General features: G+C 33.3%; 1 long non-coding RNA gene across 2 annotated transcripts in view; it reads left to right on the top strand.

Moving 5' to 3' along the window:
• LOC144845560 (uncharacterized) overlaps positions 1-12,976 on the top strand; it is a 34,998-nt gene extending 22,022 nt beyond the window's left edge. For both annotated transcript variants that reach the window (XR_013612567.1, XR_013612566.1), the window contains exons 3-5: positions 11,756-11,787; positions 12,098-12,137; positions 12,878-12,976. This is a non-coding gene — a long non-coding RNA (uncharacterized LOC144845560). The remainder of the gene's footprint in view (positions 1-11,755; positions 11,788-12,097; positions 12,138-12,877) is intronic.
• The last annotated feature ends 312 nt before the right edge of the window (positions 12,977-13,288 follow it).

Genomic DNA, 13,288 nt, shown 5'->3' with positions numbered 1-13,288 from the left:
GTAAAATTACTAGAAAAGGCTGGAAAAACATAAATCACGCAAAAAAAATATGTTTTCAATGCTACGTGCGCACCGCACACGTAAAAATTTGCGCACGCGTGGGAATTTGTTACATGCTTAAAACGACATGAAACGCGTAGAAAGTTGATTAGAAATTAATTTTGCGCATTTTGAAATTTTAAATGCGCGTGCACGCGTAACTTTGTGTAAAACACGCAATTTTTTTTCAACAGAAAGTTAGCGCATGATATAAATTAAACTTTTGGAAAGTTTCAATTTGAAATGTTATTTGGTTTTCGACCTATGTTGAATACGAGGAAATCGTTAAATCACGCGTAAGTCACGTTGCGCAATTGTAAACGTCATGAAAAGCTTCGCAGCACATCTTCATGTGCATGACGATATGTTGTGAAAGTTACAAAATGTTATGTTTGCAAGTTTTAGAGAAAAGCGTTCCACAAAAATCATACAGAAAGAAAGAAGCCAAATAAAAAGATGATTTCGTAGAATCACAAGAGGTTATCCTGCAACTTCGTTGCGGATAACCAACTAGATTTGAACTCGTCACTACGGACGAGTTAGGTTATCCGCAGAGCAAACGCCACGCGCACGTCATACGTTAAAATATTGAGCAGAGAAAAACGATTATGCCATTGAAAAAATGTTAGTGCGCTCTCTATTTTGTGTCACGTCTAAGTATAAACAGTTTACACTATATATTGTATACGTACTACATACAGTGAAGAATAGGTGAAAATAAGTGGCCCAAGTTATTGACGCTTTTGGACATGATGACGTCATCACAATTTTAAAAATGGTAAAGCATGCGAAAGATAATTGATTGACCTAGACAAAATAAAAAAAATGAGGGAAATGGAATACCGATAAGTAGAGATGCGCTCTATTAAGTTTGACGAGCTATGATGAAAGAGAAAAAAATCCTATATTTTGTATTCGGGTGGCCATACGATGATGTCACAATATTAGGTTAGCCATATCAATGCATGATTCAATATCTACAACTCATTTACTTTCAGAATATGTAATAAAAAATAAAATTCACCTTGTAGTTTAGAATCTATGACTGTTTAAAAAAAGGCATAATTTTGACGAATTTTTGAACTTTTTCATCAAAAACTCGCGCAAATTATCCAATTCCACGTGCTCGTATGACGTGACTTTGAGTCGAAATTGTTTAAAAGTTGGTAAAATTACTAGAAAAGGCTGGAAAAACATAAATCACGCGAAAAAAGTATGTTTTTAACGCTATGTGCGCACGTGCGCGTAAAAAATGTGCGCGCGCGTGGGAATTTTTGGCATGCTCAAAATGACATAAAACGCATAGAAAGTTGATTAGAAATTGATTTTTCGCATTTTGAAATTTTAAACGCGCGTGCGCGCGTAACTTTGTTTGAGACGTGCAATTTTTAATCCATAGAAAGTTTGCCCTTAATATGACTTAAATTTTCACCAAGTGTCAATACAAAATGACTTTTGGTTTTTAACTTATGTTAAATACGCGAAATTCATAAAATTGCGCGTAACTTACGCTGCGCAACTCGCACAGGACTGAAAACCTTATTACGACATCTTCAGATAGAGGTCAATCTTTTGATAAAGTTATACACTGTTATGTTAAGAAGATTTAGAGATACACGCGCAACAAAATTCTGGGAAAGAAAGAAGAATAAGAAAGAAAAAAAAAAAAGATCCTGACAATAACAAGGGGTTATCCGCCAAGTGCGGATAACCAACTAGATTTGAACTCGTCACTACGGACGAGTTAGGTTATCCGCAGCGCAAAAGCCACGCGCACGACATAAGTTAGAATATTGCGCGCAGAAAAACGATTATGCCATTGAAAAAGTGTTAGTGCGCCCTCTATTTTGCTTCACGTCTAAGTATATACGGTATACACTATATACTGTATACGTACTACATACAGTGCAGAATAGGTGAAAATAAATGACCAAAGTTATTGACGCTTTTGAACATGATGACGTCATCACAATTTTAAAAATGGTAAATCATGTAAAAGATAATTGATTTACCTAGACAATATTACAAAATTGAGGAAAATGGAATATGGATAAGTAGAGATGCGCTCTATTAAATGTGATGAGCTATGACGAAAGAGACAAAAATCCTATATTTGATATTGGAGTGGCCATACGATGACGTCACAATGTCCGGTTAGCCAAATGGATGCATGATTCTATATCTACAACTCATCTACTTTCAGAATATGTAAAAAAAAATAAAATTGACCATGTAGTTTAGAATCTATGACTGTTTAAAAAAAGGTATAATTTTGACCAATTTTTGAAATTGTTTATCAAAAACGCGCGCAAATTGTTCAATTCTACGTGCTCGTATGACGTGATTTTAAGTCGAAATTGTTTGAAAGTTGGTAAAATTACTAGAAAAGGCTGAAAAAACAAAAATCAAGCAAAAAAAACATGTTTTTGCCCTACGTGCGCACGCGCGCGTAAAAATATTGCGCACGCGTGGGAATTTTTGAAATGCTCAAAATGACCTGAAACGCGTAGAAAGTTGATTAGAAATTGATTTTACGCATTTTGAAATTTTAAACGCGCGTGCGCGCGTAACTTTCGGTAAAAAGTGCCATTTTTAATCCATAGAAAGTTAGCGCATGATATAAATTACACTTTTGCCAAGTTTCAATTTAAATTGTTTTTTTGGTTTTCAATCTATGGTAAATACGCGAAATTCACAAAATCACGCGTAACTTACGCGGCGCAACTCTATAGTCAAAAAACGAAACGTCCTGCACATCTACAGCTACAGGTCAATCTTATGACAAAGTTACACAATCTTATGTTGGCCAGAATTAGAGATACGCTGCCAACAAAATTCAGGGAAAGAAAGAAGAATAACATAGAAAAAAAAAAAAAAAAAGATCCTGACAATAACAAGGGGTTATCCGCCAAGTGCGGATAACCAAAAAAAAAAAAAAAGATCCTGACAATAACAAGGGGTTATCCGCCAAGTGCGGATAACCAACTAGATTTGAACTCGTCACTACGGACGAGTTAGGTTATCCGCAGCGCAAAAGCCACGCGCACGACATAAGTTAGAATATTGCGCGCAGAAAAACGATTATGCCATTGAAAAAGTGTTAGTGCGCCCTCTATTTTGCTTCACGTCTAAGTATATACGGTATACACTATATACTGTATACGTACTACATACAGTGCAGAATAGGTGAAAATAAATGACCAAAGTTATTGACGCTTTTGAACATGATGACGTCATCACAATTTTAAAAATGGTAAATCATGTAAAAGATAATTGATTTACCTAGACAATATTACAAAATTGAGGAAAATGGAATATGGATAAGTAGAGATGCGCTCTATTAAATGTGATGAGCTATGACGAAAGAGACAAAAATCTTATATTTGATATTGGAGTGGCCATACGATGACGTCACAATGTCCGGTTAGCCAAATGGATGCATGATTCTATATCTACAACTCATCTACTTTCAGAATATGTAAAAAAAAATAAAATTGACCATGTAGTTTAAAATCTATGACTGTTTAAAAAAAGGTATAATTTTGACAAATTTTTGAAATTGTTTATCAAAAACGCGCGCAAATTGTTCAATTCTACGTGCTCGTATGACGTGATATTAAGTCGAAATTGTATAAAAATTAGTAAAATTACTAGAAAAGGCTGAAAAAACAAAAATCAAGCAAAAAAAAAATTGTTTTTGCGCTACGTGCGCACGCGTAATTTTTGAAATGCTCAAAATGACATGAAACGCGTAGAAAGTTGATTAGAAATTGATTTTTCGCATTTTTAAATTTTAAACGCGCGTGCGCCCGTAACTTTCTGTAAAAAGTGCCATTTTTAATCCATAGAAAGTTAGCGCATGATATAAATTACACTTTTGCCAAGTTTCAATTTCAATTGTTTTTTGGTTTTCAATCTATGGTAAATACGCAAAATTCACAAAATCACGCGTAACTTACGCGGCGCAACTCTATAGTCAAAAAACGAAACGTCCTGCACATCTACAGCTACAGGTCAATCTTATGACAAAGTTACACAATCTTATGTTGGCCAGAATTAGAGATACGCTGCCAACAAAATTCAGGGAAAGAAAGAAGAATAACATAGAAAAAAAAAAAAAAAAAAAAAAAAAAGATCCTGACAATAACAAGGGGTTATCCGCCAAGTGCGGATAACCAAAAAAAAAAAACTAGATTTGAACTCGTCACTACGGACGAGTTAGGTTATCCGCAGCCCAAAAGCCTGCACGTCATACGTTAGAATATTGCACACAGAAAAAGATTATCATGATTACTATACTATACTAGGTCCCTGGATAAATTGTTTACCACAAGTTAGTGCGTAATTAAATTACACACACAGTAAAATAGCCAATCAGTACTTAGTCTTATTTGGCCTGCTACATTATAGCAATAGGTAGGAAATAAATGATTTGGGCTATACCAAATGCCGTTACAGTATATACAGTAAAATCTTTATACGTACTATATACAGTTCAGAATAGGTGAAAATAAGTGACCAAAGTTATTGACGCTTTTGAACATGATGACGTCATCACAAATTTAAAAATGGTAAATCATGCGAAAGATAATTGATTGGCCTAGACAATATAAAAAAAATGGGGGGAAATGGAATACGGATAAGTGGAGATGCGCTCTATTAAATGTGATGAGCTATGACGAAAGAGATAAAATCCGCTATTTTATATTCGAGTGGCCATACGATGACGTCACAATGTCCTGTTAGCCATATCGATGCTTGATTCGATATCTACAACTCATCTACTACCAGAATATGTAATTATAAAAAAGTTCACCACGTAGTTTAGAATCTATGACTGTTTAAAAAAAGGCATAATTTTGACAAATTTTTGAACTTTTTCATCAAAATTGCGCGCAAATTGTTTAATTCTACGTTCTCGTATGACGTGATTTTAAGTCGAAATTGATAGAAAATTGGTAAATTTACTAGAAAAGGCTGAAAAAACAAAAATCAAGCAAAAAAAAAATGTTTTTGCGCTACATGCGCACGTGCGCGTAAGAAAAATGCGCACGTGTGGGAATTTTTGAAATGCTCAAAATGACATGAAACGCGTAGAAAATTGATTAGAAGGTGAATTTTCGCATTTTAAATTTTTAAACGCGCGTGCGCGCGTAACTTTCTGTGAAAAGTGCCATTTTAAATCCATAGAAAATTAGCGCATGATATAAATTACACTTTTGCCAAGTTTCAATTAAAATTGTTTTTTGGTTTTTGATCTATGTTAAATACGCGAAATTCACAAAATCGCGCGTAACTTACGCTGCGCGACTCTAAAGTCAAAAAACGAAACGTCCTGCACATATACAGCTACAGGTCAATCTTGTGACAAAGTTACACAATCTTATGTTGGCCAGAATTAGAGATACGCCGCCCACAAAAAATGAGCGAGAAGGGTGGAAGGAAAGAAATAAATACTAGATTTGAACTCGTCACTACGGACGAGTTAGGTTATCCGCAGCGCAAAAGCCACGTGCACGTCATACGTTAGAATATTGCGCACAGAAAAACGATTATGCCATTGTAAAAATGTTAGTGCGCTCTCTATTTTGCGTCACGTCAAAGTATATACGGTATACACTATATTCTGTATACGTACTACATACAGTGCAGAATAGGTGAAAATAAGGGACCCAAGTTATTGACGCTTTTGGACATGATGACGTCATCACAATTTAAAAAATGGTAGATTATGCGAAAGATAATTGATTGGCCTAGACAATATAACAAAATGGGGGGAAATGGAATACGGATAAGTGGAGATGCGCTCTATTAAATGTGATGAGCTATGCGAAAGAGACAAAAATCCTATATTTTATATTCGAGTGGCCATACGATGACGTCAGAATGTCTGGTTAGCCATATCGATGCATGATTCGATATCTACAACTCATCAACTTCCAGAATATGCAATTTTAAAAAAGTTCACCACGTAGTTTACAATCTATGACTGTTTTAAAAAAGGCAAAATTTTGACAAATTTTGTAACTTTTTCATTAAAAACGCGCGCAAATTGTTTAATTCTACGTGCTCGTATGACGTGATTTTAAGTCGAAATTGATTGAAAATTGGTAAATTTACTAGAAAAGGCTGAAAAAACAAAAATCAAGCAAAAAAAAGATGTTTTTGCGCTACGTGCGCACGTGCGCGTAAAAAATATTGCGCACGCGTGGGAATTTTTGAAATGCTCAAAATGACCTGAAACGCGTAGAAAGTTGATTAGAAATTGATTTTACGCATTCTGAAATTTTAAACGCGCGTGCGCGCGTAACTTTCTGTGAAACATGCCATTTTTAATCCATAGAAAGTTTGCACTTGATATGACTTAAATGTTCACCAAGTGTCATTACAAAATGACTTTTGGTTTTTAGTCTATGTTAAATACGCAAAATTCATAAAATCGCGCGTAGCTTACGCTGCGCGACTCTAAAGTAAAAAAACGAACTGTCCTGCACTTCTACAGATAGAGGTAAATCTTCTGACAAAGTTATACGATGTAATGTTGATCAGAATTTGAGATACACGTGACACAAAATTCTGGGAAAGAAAGAAGAATAACATAGAAAAAAAAAAAAAAAAAAAAAAAGATCCTGACAATAACAAGGGGTTATCCGCCAAGTGCGGATAACCAACTAGACATGTAACTCGTCACTTTGACGAGTTTGGTTTTCCGCCGCGCAAGTGGTTCAACATGAACGTGTAACGACGTACCTTTTAACATTAAGGGATAGGTTGAGGACAAAAGGAAGTGTTCACGTTGGCATTATGACCTGAACTGAAGAATATGATATGTTGTTATTGCTGAATTCTATTATTTCGATTCATATATAGTATACACAGTATAATCTGTATCCATATCACACAGTGTAGAATAGGTGAAATTACGGGACCCGCTATTTATTGCAAATGTTAACATGTTGACGGTTTTAAAATGAAATGCGAAGGTAGCAATTTCGGAAGGAAATTATCTCAGCAACAACATATTAACGTCTAGAAGAAATTTGAATACGTGAAATATTGATGCGCGCTCTTTTAAATGTAATGAATTATGACGCAAAAAATGAAAATACGACTTTTTTCATTTAACTGGCCATATGATGACGTCACAACATCCGATTGGCAAAATTTTCACATGATTTCGTATCTACAATCCAATAGCTTCCATAAAACGTTTTAATCGTGATTATCAAATTTTATTCTTACGAGCTATAACAGATTAAAATTTACTGTAAAGATGAAATTAATGCCACACGTAATTTAAATTTTTAGGAATGATGACGTCAAAAAAATTAAAATATTTCTAATTCATGCGAAAGACAGTTGATTGACCTAGACAATATCAAAATTTGGGTGAAAATGGAAAACGGATAAGTGGAGATGCGCTCTATTAAATGTGATGAGCTATGACGAAAGATACAAAAATCCTAAATTTTATATTCGCGTGGCCATACGATGACGTCACAATGTCCGGTTAGCCATATTAATACATGATCCGATATCTACAACTCATTAACTTCCAGAAAATGTCATCCACAAAAAGTTGACCGTGCAGTTTAGAAATTACGACTGTTTAAAAAAAGGCATAATTTTGACGAATTTTTTAACTTTTTCAACAAAAACTCGCGCAAATTGTCCAATTCCACGTGCTCGTATGACGTTACTTTAAGTCGAAATTGTTTAAAAGTTGGTAAAATTACTAGAAAAGGCTGGAGAAACATAAATCACGCGAAAAAAATATGTTTTTAATGCTACGTGCGCACCGCACACGTAAAAATTTGCGCACGCGTGGGAATTTTTTACATGCTTAAAACGACATGAAACGCGTAGAAAGTTGATTAGAAATTAATTTTGCGCATTTTGAAATTTTAAATGCGCGTGCGCGCGTAACTTTGTGTAAAACACGCAATTTTTGTTCAACAGAAAGTTAGCGCATGATATAAATTAAACTTGTGCAAAGTTTCAATTTAAAATGTTATTTGGTTTTTGACCTATGTTAAATACGAGAAAATCGTTAAATCGCGCGTACGTCACGTTGCGCAATTGTAAACATCATGAAAAGCTTCGCTTGACGACGTTACATAAATGTCAAAATGTTAACATAGTTCACAAAATGTTATGTTTGCAAGTTTCAGAGAAAAGCGATACACAAAAATCATACAGAAAGAAAGAAGATAAATAAAAAGTTGATGATTTCGTACAATCACAAGAGGTTTTCCTGCAACTTCGTTGCGGAAAACCAACTAGACATGTAACTCGTCACTTTGACGAGTTAGTTATCCGCACGACAAACGCCACGTGCACGTCATACGTTAGACTTTTGCACACAGAAAAAGATTATGGCATTATGACCTGATCTGAAGAATATGATATGTTGTTAGTGCTGAATTCTGTCAATTTTGTGTCATATAGTATATACAGTATAAACAGTATAATCTGTATACATATTACATACAGTGTAGAATAGGTGAAATTACGGGACCCCCGGTTATTCCTATTTTTAACATGGCGACGGTATCAAAATGAAAAACTAAGACAGCAATTTCTGAAGGACATTATCTCAGCAACCACATATTACCGTGTAGAAGAAATTTGAATACGTAAAATATAGATGCGCGCCCTTTTAAATGTGATGAACTATTACGCAAAATATGAAAATACGACTTTTTTTATTCAACTGGCCATATGATGACGTCACAACATCCGATTGGCAAAATGTTCACATGAATTCGTATCTACAATCCAATAGCTTCCAGAAAACGTTTTAATCATGATTATCACGTTTTATTCTGACGAGCTATAACAGATTGAAATTTACTGTAAAGATGAAAATAAGTGACCCACATTATTTACATTTTTAGACATGATGACGTCATAAAAATTAAAATATTTTTAACTCATGCGAAAGATAGTTGATTGACCTAGATAATATAAAAATTTGGGTAAAAATGGAAAACAGATAATTGGAGATGCGCTCTATTAAATGTCATGCGCTATGATGAAAGATACAAAAATCATATATTTTATATTCGCGTGGCCATACGGTGACGTCACAATGTTCGGTTAGCCATATTAACGCATGATCCAAAATCTACAACTCATCAACTTCCAGAATATGCAAAAAAAATAACTTTCACCGTTTAGTTTAGGAACTACGACTGTTTAAAAAAGGGCATAATTTTGACGATTTTTTGAACTTTTTAATAAAAAATGCACGTAAATTATCCAATTCGACGTGCCCGTATGACGTAATTTTATATCGAAATTGTTCAAAAGTTGGTAAAATTACTAGAAAAGGCTGGAAAAACATAAATCACGGGAAAAAAATTGTTTTCAACGCTACGTGCGCACCGCGCGCGTAAAAAAATGCGCGCGCGTGGGAATTTTTTACATGCTCAAAATGACATGAAACACGTAGAAAGTTGATTAGAAATTGATTTTTCGCATTTTGAAATTTCAAACGCGCGTGCACGCGTAACTTTGTGTAAAACATGTCATTTTTTCCCACAGTCAGTTAGCGCAAGATATAACTTAAACTTTTTCTAAGTTTCAAATTAAAATGTTATATGGTTTTCGATCTATGTTAAATACGCGAAATTCATAAAAACGCGCGTAAGTCACGTTGCGCAACTCTGACGTCATTCACAATAGCAGGTGCACAACTTCACGTGAATGCCCACATGTTGACAAAGTTATAAAATGTTATGTTTACACGTTTTTGAGTTACGTGTGACACAAAAATGACAGAAAGAAAGAAGAATACAGAAAAAAAAAAAAAAAAAAGATGATGAAACAGGACAGTTACAAGGAGTTATCCGCTGAGTGCGGATAACTAACTAGATTTGAACTCGTCACTACGGACGAGTTAGGTTATCCGCGCAAACGCAACGTGTAATATACACGTAGAAATTCAAAGGTCTACGTGAAAACTAATTTTCGTTATTTGTTACAATAATATTGATAATTTTGGCGGAGATTGCTTGCCATACTGTGTGGTGAAATTTGATCGAGGGGAAGGAAGGAGAGAAAAGACAACGTTGAACGTGTTGTTGTTGTATGCATGACTTGGATAACTCCACGTTGATTTTTATTTAGAGTCGCCACTCTGATAAAATTACAACAATTTTATATATTATTGTATATTATTCGTCAACGAATAATAATAATATCAAACTCAAGTTGTTTTTAATTTGATTAGTATAAGAAATAGGTAAGAAATTATGTGGATTGTTTGATTTGTAGTTGTAATTGCAACGTACTGACTGACTGGGCCTGCCACCAAGCCTACTTGTTACCAAAGAATAAGTTCTTTGTTGTTACACACGGGAGGCTTGTTTTCAGAGATGATTAACGTAGTGACGTTTTTGTCAATGGCTTCCGAAGGAGAGGAGAACGTGTATGGCCTGATTTGTATGTTAAATATGAACAAATAGGCCTATAGAGTTTTAATTTATCTGGCAATTTTATAACCAATTTGTATGGATGGACTAGGTTTTTTTTAAATAATAATTAATGTTAAACAATTTGCAATCATAATGAATAGTTTTTATAAAGAAACCCTTAACTTTATGCATAGACCTAAATCAATACATGTTAGTGGTTTAATACAAGTTAGTATCTATTTTTAAATTTCTTTTTAGGTTGTACCTGTGCATTTATAGTGTGCATTTGTACATTATTGTTTGCAGAAATTGTTAATTTTAAGCAATTTCATAGTATCTACAGTAGAATATCGTAAGTAAAGTAGGCCTAGGCCTAGTGTACATAAAATAAATAATTTGTAGAGATGATTAATGGCCTCATGATTGGGAGTGAAGAGTTGCCTGTTATTTTGTAGGCATATACTATTATGAAACATTTACATAATTCAGATTTTATTGTTTGTGAATAAAATATTAAATGAAATTAGCATTGAGACAACATGTAGGCCCTAATCAGTCGTCTTATACCCAGTGTTAATGTTGTTTATTGCCATTATTAATGTTTTTCCTTGTTTTTTTTTTTAGATTGTAGAACATATACAGTGTCGGCTACAGCTGTGAGTATTAGTAGATTATCTGATAAACGGAGAAAACATATTTTCCTTATTTTGTGAACTGTTGCCTCTTATTTTGTAGGCATTTTCTATTATGAAACATTTACATCATTCAGATTTTATGGTTTGTGAATAAAATATTAAATGAAATTAGCATTGAGACAACATGTAGGCCCTAACCACCGTCCCATACCTAAAGTCATTTTGAGGAAATTTCTTAATTTTTCAGACCTCGATTAAGAAGCATGTTGATTTGGAAAAAGTGTTAATGTTGTTTATTGCCATTATTAATGTTTTCCTTGTTTTTTCTTAGATTGTAGAACATATACAGTGTCGGCTACAGCTGTGTGAGTATTAGTAGATTATCTGTTAAACAGAGAAAACATATTTTCCTTACTTTGTGAACTGTTGCCTGTTATTTTGTAGGCATTTTTTATTATGAAACATTTACATCATTCAGATTTTATGGTTTGTGAATAAAATATTAAATGAAATTAGCATTGAGACAACATGTAGGCCCTAATCAGCTGTCTCATACCCAAAGTCATTTTGAGGAAATTTCTTAATTTTTCAGACATTAAGAAGCATTTTGATTTGGAAAAAGTGTTAATGTTGTTAATAATGTTTTTCCTTGTTTTTTTTTAGATTGTAGAAAATATACAGTGTCAGCTACAGCTGTGAGTATTAGTAGATTATCTGTTAAACGGAGAAAACATATTTTTCCTTACTTTGTGAACTTTTGCCTGTTATTTTGTAGCCATTTTCTATTATGAAACATTTACATAATTCTATTCTAATTTTATTGTTTGTGAATAAGATATTAAATGAAATTAGTATTGAGACAACATGTAGACCCCAATCAACCAGCCCATACCTAAAGTCATTTTGAGGAAATTTCTTAATTTTTCGATTAAGAAGCATGTTGATTTTGAAAAAGTGATAATGTTGTTTATTGCCATTATTAATGATTTTCCTTTTATTTTTTAGATTGTAGTTGTACAGAAAATATACAGTGTCAGTTACAGCTGTGAGTATTAGAAAATTATCTGTAAAACGGAAAAACATATTTTTCTTACTTTATGCCCTTCCTTAATTGATAAACATGTGTTGTCTGTAAATTTACAATACTGAGTGACCAAATATTTTTGTGTATAAAATTCTATTATATTAGAACATTGAATAATTAAACCTATTTTCAGATTATATGTTTATACTAGGACTTTATTGAATATTACAATATAACAATTTATGTGAATTATCATTTTATACAAGTATTTGATTAAAAGCAACAAAAATACAAGTTGATTTCGCAGAAGTTGAAAAATTGTGAAGGTGAAAGTGTTATAAAAGAATTTGTTTCCGACACATTCTATGTAATGAATTTTTGACATTTTTAGGTCAAAATATCTTCTATAGTGATTTATTTATATTGTATAAACGAAAGTCACAAATATATTATCACAATTTACTTAAAAATTTGGGACAATCATCCTTTTTAACATAAATGTGGCGGTCAGTTTCTCCAGGCATCTACTTGCAATTTACAAAATGGGTCTATCCTGAATTTAGTAGTGAGTTGGTCCTAATTTGTTTTGCTAGGCCCAATAGATCATGTTACATTCCACAAGGGGATGTGTATATTATTATTTAGCTATTTGTAAATACACTGATTTATCTACTGATTTAATTTATAATTCTTTGACTGTAATTTTTAGTACAGTGTATCTTAAAATCAATACCTAACTCTTTTTTTTTCTTTTATTGTAGGTGACTGTCTTATATAAACCCACTGGATCTCAGAAGAGATCCGGATCTTTAGAAAAAGATCCTTCTCTCCGAAGAGAGTATCTACGAGGGGTTACCGAACAAAGAATATTTCTGTACAATTTATCTGTAAAACATTCAGTAAAACATTCAGTAAAACCTTGAAGATAAACCGAAGTTTACTTCAAAACCATTTTTGCAAACATTCAGTAAAACCTTGAAGATAAACCGAAGTTTACTTCAAAACCATTTTTGCAAACATTCAGTGAAACCTTGAAGATAAACTGAAGTTTATTTCAAAACCATTTTTGCAAACATTCAGTAAAACCTTGAAGATAAACCAAAGTTTATTTCAAAACCATTTTTGCAAACATTCAGTGAAACCTTGAAGATAAACCGAAGTTTATTTCAAAA

Source organism: Antedon bifida, chromosome 6 (assembly GCF_963402885.1).
Source record: "Antedon bifida chromosome 6, ecAntBifi1.1, whole genome shotgun sequence".
In the NCBI taxonomy this organism is placed as follows: Eukaryota; Metazoa; Echinodermata; class Crinoidea; order Comatulida; family Antedonidae; genus Antedon; species Antedon bifida.
Note: the sequence above shows the minus strand (reverse complement) of the source record. Positions and strands in the feature narration are given on the sequence as shown.